Source organism: Malus domestica, chromosome 14 (genome assembly GCF_042453785.1).
Source record: "Malus domestica chromosome 14, GDT2T_hap1".
NCBI lineage: Eukaryota > Viridiplantae > Streptophyta > Magnoliopsida > Rosales > Rosaceae > Malus > Malus domestica.
In genome coordinates, this window is record NC_091674.1 from 6,901,943 (window position 1) to 6,909,679 (window position 7,737).

The window sequence follows — 7,737 nt, forward strand, 5'->3', positions numbered from 1 at the left end:
TGAACTCAGTAGACAAGAACTCCCCTCCTCTGTCACTCCTCAGACATTTCACCCTTAAACCAGTTTGTAACTCAGTCATTGCTTTGAATTTCTTGAAGCAGGAGAAGGCCTCAGATTTATATTTAAGAAAGTATACCCAGATCATTCGTGTTGCATCATCCACAAGCAGCATAAAGTATTTGTTTCCTCCAATGGATTCATTTCTCATTGGTCCACATAGATCAACATGGATCAATTCGAGTGAAGCACCAGCTCTTTGTGTTTGACCACTAGGGAAACTTTCTCTGTGCTGTTTACCATATTGACAACCTTCACAGACTCTATCATTCTCTTCTAGATCTGGTAATCCATGAACCATATCTTTCTCCTTCAATTTTTTGATTCCACCAAAGTTTAGGTGGCCAAGTCTTCTGTGCCAAGTCCAGGCACAGTTAGCAAAACTGAGCTTCAACACAAGTTGCTTTTCAGAACTTAGAGATAGAGGATAGCATCTATTTCCTCTCATCTTCACACTGATAATTTGACATTCCAGAGAAGGGCCATCAAAGACAGTACACATACCTCCACCAAACACAAGATAGTATCCGTGCTCATCCATTTGTCCTACACTAAGTAGATTCTCTTTCAAGCCAGGTAGGTACATGACTTCTCGAATGTATTTTCTTCCTCTGTTAGTCTCAATTTCCAGTGATCCAATTCCTGCCACATTAACTAATCCTCCTGTTGGCATTTGAACCTTCCCTGCAACATTCGTATTCACATCAACAAGAAGATCAACATTTCCTGTCATATGATTACTGCAGCCGCTATCTATGTACCAATCTCCATTAACCTTAGTCTCAGCAACTGCACAATTTGCATAAAACAAGTTCCCTGTTACTTCCATTTGACTGGCACAGTTTGCCTTTTGAACAGACTTTCCAACAGTACATTCTTTTGCCCAGTGCCCAAATCTGTCACAGTTATAGCACTTAGATTTCCCCTTATACCTACATTCACCATAATGAAACTTTGAACACACCTTACATTGAGGTTTTACACTCTCTTGACCCATACCCTGTGAGGAAGTACTATTCTGTGCAACACTTGTGTATGATTTTTGCTGAAACTTTGGTTTTGACTCCCATTTCTTGCCCTTTTGATTCCAATTTCTCTGTGGTTTAAAGGTACTAGACTGAGCATAACTTCGATTCTGCCCTTTTGAACTAACAGTAAGAGAAGAAAATGCTCTCTCAGTTGCATCTGAGGAATGCAAATCAAACCTCTGCTCTTGACTCTTCAATATAGCTAATACCTCTTGCAGTTCAACAGATTCTAAACATTTAGTGTTTTCTATCACTAAGCATATAGGATCATATATCTTAGTGAGACTGATTAACACCTTCTGAACTAATCTCTCATTTGACATAGTTTCACCAAACGTCTTCATTTGATTAATCAGATCATTTAAACGAGTAAGATACCCAGTCAAAGATTCATCATCACGCATTCTAGTGTATTCAAATTCTCGTCTAAGATTCTGGAGTTTCACAGATCTTACCTGATCCCCACCGTGATATTCGCCATATAACAGATCCCATGCCATTTTTGCTGAGTCTGCGTTTGCGATTCGAGGGAAAATCTGATCGGAGACTGCGCTTTGAATGATTCCGAGAGCTTTTGCATCTTTCATGAAGATTGCAGCCATTTTCTCATCATCGTCAACATCAACCTCTGTATGTTCATCAGTCTTAGCTTTCTTCTTCTTCGAATCAGGAACCGGAATCCCTTTTTCCACCAGATTCCACAGTCCATACGACTTGAAAATGGTAACCATTTTGATTCTCCAGAACTCGTAGTTCTCACCGGAGAAGATCGGGGTCCTCACTTCAGCACTCCCAGGTCCAGCCATCGTGAGCTTGTGTGAATCCAGAAACACGTAGTTCTTAGATCACAGATAAGCTCCGGCAAACTTCACCAAGTCCAGAGACGGTGACGTTTGAGCTCACAGAAAACACGCCCAGATCTAATCGAAACAAGGCTCTGATACCATGTTAGTGTTACTCTAATTTAGCTGGGTTTGTTTTAGAATGCTAAACAGAAGCAAAGCAAAGATGGAAGATGAACCGAAAAATAGTTTTTCCTTTCTTGTTCTCTACTGCAAAAATATTGCAGAGGAATATTTTGTACTACACAGAAAAATGAGCACTCACACTGCTTTACATTTAACTGATGGCCTTAGCTTTAGGACCACACTAAACACTACTTTTAATCTTAGTCACTCATCAACCTAATTACATGGATCAAACACCACATGGCACTCATGGCCTTACATCATTTAACCTTACACTTGGCATATATGCTCAAATGAATACACACATTAAAACTCATCTTATTTCTAATACTTAATCAGCTAGAGACTTATAATTCAACAAAGAGGAGGGCGCGTTGTTCCTTCAGATCGTGTTGGAACAACTGGCGGAGGGTTCTTCCAAGGAAAACGGAGATTGATACAAAATAATGAATGGTAGCTTTGCTTAACGAAGAATGAAGAGCTTGTGAAAATGTCAAATAAGGAAATTCAGGCTTAAGCTCGAGTGATGGAAGCAATGCTGGTCTTAAGGGTAGAGAAGATGAAGCTGATAGTTTGCTTACCAAAAAAAAAAATGAGGCAAGGATCCTTGAGATTAGGGAAGCTGGAGGAGTCCTCTTCCCCAAGACCTTCGAACGTGGCATTTCTATTGTGGAGAAACAACCAATGGTTGTGAAGAGGAGCAGCTGGGTTGCTTCCCGCTTTTTCGAATCAGAAGACGAAGCAACATGTGACCTAGAAGAACGGATATTTTTCTGGGCAATTCGGGCCTCAACTCACTTCGGCTCTATTATAGAGTTTTGAACAATAATTGATAGCCATATCCTTTCCCTAGTTAATAAAGCGTTCAGACGAGAGAAACCACTTCCAATTACGATGCATGATAGGAATTTGCATTGCTCAGTAAATCAGTTCTAGACAACATACGCTGATTATGGAACCAAATTCGTGCACCTGTTTGAGCGGTGGTCAAGCGCAAATCTTGGTGAATGCAAGCAACCTGCAAAATGGTGAAACAACCGTGAGCATAAAATGTCATTGTCATAGAAACAACCCACTTCTACTCTCACATAGGTGACCACTAAGTAAGAATACTCAGCAATACTCCTCTTATTAGTTTACAAGATATATTGTTACCAAGTATAAATATACACCTTAAAACTTTTGTAGACAACACACTTCATCCATCATAGGAATGAAGTATATAGTGTGTTAACTTTTTTGAATCATGCCCACCAGTTTACCTATTGAACTTAGGCCATTAGATCTCCAAACACTAGTTTTCGCTCGGCTGATTCATTGGTTATGTTGGCTTTCACCTCATGCCCCTCAATGATCAACTTACTCTTTAGTCAATCCTTTAATAATTGGATCCACTACTAGGTTGCCTATCTTTAATGATGTGAACAATCCATCTTACGAACTTTTATTTCATATGAAAGTAGTTGTTTTCCAATGTTAAGTCCTCGAAACATAAGTTAGGACTTACACAATAATTTGCTAACACTTGAGTTGTTTTCTTTTAGTTAGACCTTCTATAAGTCCATGATGATAATTCGCTTTCTTCTAGGTCACAAGCTTATTTGAATTGATTCTTTTTTTGTGAAATTTCAGTTGTTTTTATGTAAAATTCAGTTAGACCTTCTATAGTGCTTCTTTTATATACATGTATTTTTATTTGCTTATATCCCTAATTTATATTGTACATTTATATGATACTTTTAGTTAGGTGTTGTTTTATTTTAATAATTTTTCCTTATGAGTTATACTTTGTAATTAGTAGTGCCAGTTGTTAGAGTGAAGTATGAATGCTAGGTAAGCACTCTGGTGAATATTAGATACTACATAACTGGGCGTGGCTAGCTAGAATATTGGAGGTGAAGTCTATGACAAGCTAGTTGTCAATTGGTGGTTACACTTCCATGCATTGAGACAAGTCACTTGCTGACTATGCTTAATTTAGCAGGAGGTGGAAAATGAGTTAAGCAGGAGTTGTTATGTTTTAAAAGCCATTTGTTACTTTAGGTCGACACCTCTTGTACGTGCAAATAAGTAGTCATCAGATGAGTCTAAGCATATCAATTGCTACCGAAACCAACCAATTAGAGTCTTTGTGCTCGCCGCGTCTTTTTAGTATAAACAGGAGTAGTTCCTATTGTTTTAGAGAGAACGCTTGCATACAATTTTGTAGATGATAGATCTACCATTTTCCCCATTTTCTTTCCTTTGGATGAGAATGTTACCTTCATCATCATCTTGATTTTATGGCCATGTATCTTGACCTAGTTTTTTGTTACACTTGGTAGTCACTTGGTTATCTCACCTTTGCCCATTAATTTCATACAGTCATCATCGAATCGACTTGTCAACCTAGCATGCATTAGTGTAATTTTATCCATGCATAATATCTCACGATAGCCGCCAAGCCATCCAATGACTAGTTCTTGCCGACATATTTTTACTTAATCCCTAAATTTTGCTACCGCCCACTTTCTCTTACAAATAGGAAACATTCTTCATTCTTTTCTTTTGGAAACCACAGAAGCATGCAATGCATGCCTTACGTAGAGGTGGTTGTACATATATACATATATATATAGATATATATTATATATGTACGCGAGTGTGTATATATTATATATGCTTAGAGAGAGATTAAAAATGAAAAGAGAGTGGAAGATACACATGGGATTATAAGTGATCAAGGAGCTTGCTCAAGTATGTGGAGCCTAGCTATTGCCATAGTGACGTTGGTCTTCCTTTTAGCTTTGGAATCGAGGTAGGGGAAATATGACAAACCTTTATTGAAATTGATTTTATTAAATTTCGTGGAGTGGTATAATATTCTTGATTTGTTTGGTTGCTTAATGTGGTTGGATGTTAACTGGCTAATTGCTTCAGTTGAGTGTTTACTTGTTATTTGGGTGATTTGGGTTGGAGATCAATGAATTAGATAAGATGAGTTTATGAACTTGGGATAGCTTATGGGAGTTAGTTTGTATAATAGAACATTTGAACCACCACTGTAATGGTAAAATGCATGGTATGGGACCTGCAGGTCCGCATGTTTTATTATATAAATTAAAGGGTGTAGCCGAAGAGGTTGCACTACAGTCATGCCTTGTTATCACTAATAATTTGATATTTGATTATTGATGATGCCATGATGCTTAATTTAATATTGTCAATTTACAGTGGTAAGATTATGTCCCTACTGAGCTGTTGAAGTTCACCCCTCTATTGTTATGCAGGTTTACGAACTAGACATTCAAGGGGTAGGCAGGATGAGATCGAATTAGATGTGAGAATAGAAAGTTTATTCATCTTTTTACTATTGGGTTGTAAAGAATTCTTGATTTGTTTAAGAATCATGAGTTATTTTTATAAGAGGAATTTATTTTTCCAACCCGTTTCAATTTCCTTTTATTTATTTAGTTTTTAACTCATGTTTTGGATTTGGGTTCGAGTTTTTTTTTACCGACCCAAAGTCTGGGACATGACAGTAAATCTAAGAGAATAACTAATCAATTAGGTTTATTGGAGTTAAGATTAAGAAGAGTAGATAAACTAGTGAGGATGACCGATATCAAGTTAGTCCTACTTGGTTGACATGATTCTTCTATGCTTGATGGGTTTTAATGTGTTTAATTGTATGCCTTATCTTACCAATATGATATAGTTATCATATAGAGATACAAGAGTTGATACCTACCCACGGATTTATTCATACCTTAGAAAGAACAACCTTTAACATTGACATGGTAATTGGATACTAGTTGGTTCTAGGAAAAGTAATTAGGATCGTTATTGGTGAATTCATAACCTTAGCTTTTCTTGTGTCGTGTGTTTATTTTAATTAAGTGTCTTTTTTTTTTCTTGTTAATTTTAGTCTTAATTAATTACTCAATTATCCTTCAATTATTCAATTCAATTATCCTTTGTTTGTTTAATCAAGTCTAGCGTGGTTAATAAGTTATATTGGTGTTAAACAATCCATGTGGATCGACCTCGTATTTGCTTATATTACTACAATTGATTCGTACGCTTGCGAGTTTAATTTAGTTTAAATTAATTTATTATTTAGATTAATTTAAATACACATCAAAACCCACTTGGTGGATTAGGGTTCAATCATAATCTCTTTCAAACAAACAAAACAACAAAAAGGCCATTTGTTCCCACGCATGCATCCCAATACGTGTTGGAGCAACTTTAAAAAATATGAGAATAACAAAGAATTTCTTTGATAGTAATTATAAAGAAAATTACAACATCAATTATGTATGAGATCAATACACAGAACTAGAGAGATAGTTAGAAATATTTACAAAGTTGGAGATTGAGGCTTGGATATATGCATTGTCCTAAAGACATAATTTCGCTTCTACTTTTGTGCTTATAGTTCAGTAGGCGTCCATCTCCCAAGATTCAATAATCTATAATCCGAAGTCGAAACAATTCAATCTTCGAACTCTAGTGAACCCAATACATGTCGTACTCTCAAAACACGACTCAGAATTAAACAACAAAAAATGAGAGAAACAAAATGGAGAAATTCTATTTCTCAAGAATAAGATTTGACTCACTAATTCTCTATTTTACACAACCAGAATTCATGGGTTTATATAGAACTCAAATACTGCTTGGTGAAATGTAACTTTATATCTATAAACAGGAGACATTTGGCTAAGGGCTATCCATCAGTCCTTTATTCTTTTCCGCTTAAAAAAAATTCATATGCAAACCTTAGTGCCGCTTCAAAAAGAATGGCACCTTTTGAATATAAAATTCTTTGATGTAAAAGGTTACATTCACATTTTAAAATTAAATATTATAACATAATAATTATAATATATAATTTTCGAAAATACTTACGTTAGTTTTCGTGTGACTTAATGTTGAAGTGTTGAAGTGTATTTTGGCCTCTAGAGTCAGTTATCATGTTCTCTAGGGATAGCTCTAGGCACTAGAGTAATTAGTCTTCTTTCTTTGATTCAAGGGATGTGATTGATTGGTGAGCTACCATGTTCTCTAAGGATAGCTCTAGGCACTATAGTAATTAGTCTTTCAAAGTCTAAGTCATGGCTGAAGAAAGTTCTATAAACCATGATGAGGAAATCCAGCATAATCTCTCTCTAAACTTCTCAGATGTTGAGGTTAACACTAATCAACGTTTATATTCAGTTCTCTTAAACGAGTTCAATTATCTTCCTTGGTCCCGAGCTGTTTCACTAGCTCTTGGAGGTAAAGGGAAGTTAGGGTTTGTAAATGGAAGCGTGGAAGCTCTAGACCGTTCTTCCTCTACATACGATGCATGGCTCTGCAAAGATCATTATCTTAAAACGAGCTGAGGAAGACAAAATTTATCAGCTGTTAGGGAGTTTGAGCTCTAAGTACGAGGACTTAAGGAGTCACATCTTGATGAGTCAAGACCTACCTACCTTTAATAATGTTTGTGCAACTATCCAACGAGAAGAAGCAAGGAAGAAGGTTATGAATGTTGATCAAATTACAAGAATTTAGAAGCCAAGGTATACAAGGGAAGAAACACACATCTAAAATGAAAATATTGCAATGGTGTTGGTCATGTGGAAGACAAGTGTTGGGAACTTCATCCTGAACTTAAGCCTAAGTTCAGCAAAGATGGAAAGATGATACCAAGGTCC

General features: G+C 36.4%; 1 long non-coding RNA gene across 1 annotated transcript; it reads left to right on the forward strand.

The window, feature by feature from the left end:
- The first annotated feature begins 2,419 nt into the window (after positions 1-2,419).
- Positions 2,420-5,477, forward strand: LOC139191074 (uncharacterized). The gene is made up of 2 exons (XR_011575209.1): positions 2,420-3,156; positions 5,323-5,477. It is a non-coding gene; the product is annotated as an uncharacterized lncRNA (long non-coding RNA).
- Positions 5,478-7,737: the final 2,260 nt, after the last annotated feature.